The following is a 1,468-nucleotide window of genomic DNA, read 5'->3' as shown; positions in this document are numbered from 1 at the left end:
CCGGGTTTTGTGATATCACAAAGCGGCCCATTAGAATATCATTAAAATAATTCCCGCCTACAGAAATTCGAATGGTTGGGGGGTGATGGGGGGGGGGGGGGGGGGGGGTTGGGGGTACATATGCACAGAAAATTTGAAGCACAAATGTGGCTGTGAATGGCATCTGCAATTGTCAAGCACGAAACAAAGATGGAGCACAAATCATGGGCATTACTTTGTGTCTCTTTGTTTTTTTTATCTTATGAAGCCCTGCAAATGACAAGCAAGGAGGAAAAACAAAGATATTGTGGCCACAAATTAAGATGTATATACAATTAAATATAATAAAGAAAAATAATCTAATTATATATTTATAATTTGTTTCTTTCTTTTAGTTAAATCATGGCCACAATTTAACTAAATGAGGGAATTAATCAGTACAATAATTTTTTTTACATGTCGTGTGTGACACCATATAATTTCACTTTTTCACTGCAGAAAAAGCATTATGGATGTGTAGTTCTAGTCAAAACCTGAAATATAAATTTGACCAACATTACCATTATATTGAAGCATAACATTCCCATTAAATTGAATTATCTGTTTATATTTTCATAAACCTCTGACGATAGAGTCCAGATGTCAGAAAAAGTTATTAGATGAGAGAAATATGCACACGTTGTGGATGTGAGAAAAAAAGGAGACAACATACTTTGTAGAAATTCTGTGAATTTAAATGCACAAACCAGAAGCCAAAAACCAATGTTATATGATGTGACGTATGTAGGTTATATTATATATATATCAGTTAAGATCACTTTTTTTTATAATAATAATGTGAAATGTATAATACAGGCTTCTTTCAATATATTATCATCAAGCAATGGCCTGAGTCATTTCATTATTCCATTTTGCATAACTAGACTCCATTCATAAACATGACAATCAAATAAAGAGTATTTGCAATGAGAAAATAAGTTGAATGTTGCATTTCCCACCACCTCAGACCGAATGTTAAAATGAGAGACAACTGATGTACATCTTAGACAAAATAGTTTTTTTTTTTTTTTTTTTTAGGTTCAAATGCTTTTCCGTGGTAGTTGTTTTAGGTCATACTAGCACACTCTGCGAAACGATGTTTGTGTGATGATGGATGAGACTCTGACATGTTCTTTTCTACTCCCTGTGCACTTGTGATCAAGATCCATGTTTAAAAGTATAGGATGTCTGACTTTGTGTGTCTGTGTATGTGCTGAGCTGCGGTGTTTCTGTAAACGAGCTGCTACATGTCTGGGAGGTGAGAAATATGAGGGCTTTAGAGTGAGTGATTAAGGACTGTAATTAAAGTATTACATCGCTTTCCTAGCGCTAAGCTGAGAGAAACAGCCCACCTCAGCTCTCCTCTAACACACTGTCTGGATCTGTATCACAGTTTTTCCCATGCTCCCTCTGAGACCCGCTCAGCATTCAGGTGCAGAACCATAGCATT

This window comes from Sinocyclocheilus grahami, unplaced genomic scaffold (assembly GCF_001515645.1).
Source record: "Sinocyclocheilus grahami isolate Dianchi unplaced genomic scaffold, SAMN03320097.WGS_v1.1 scaffold68.1, whole genome shotgun sequence".
NCBI classification, from domain to species: domain Eukaryota; kingdom Metazoa; phylum Chordata; class Actinopteri; order Cypriniformes; family Cyprinidae; genus Sinocyclocheilus; species Sinocyclocheilus grahami.
Note: the sequence above shows the minus strand (reverse complement) of the source record.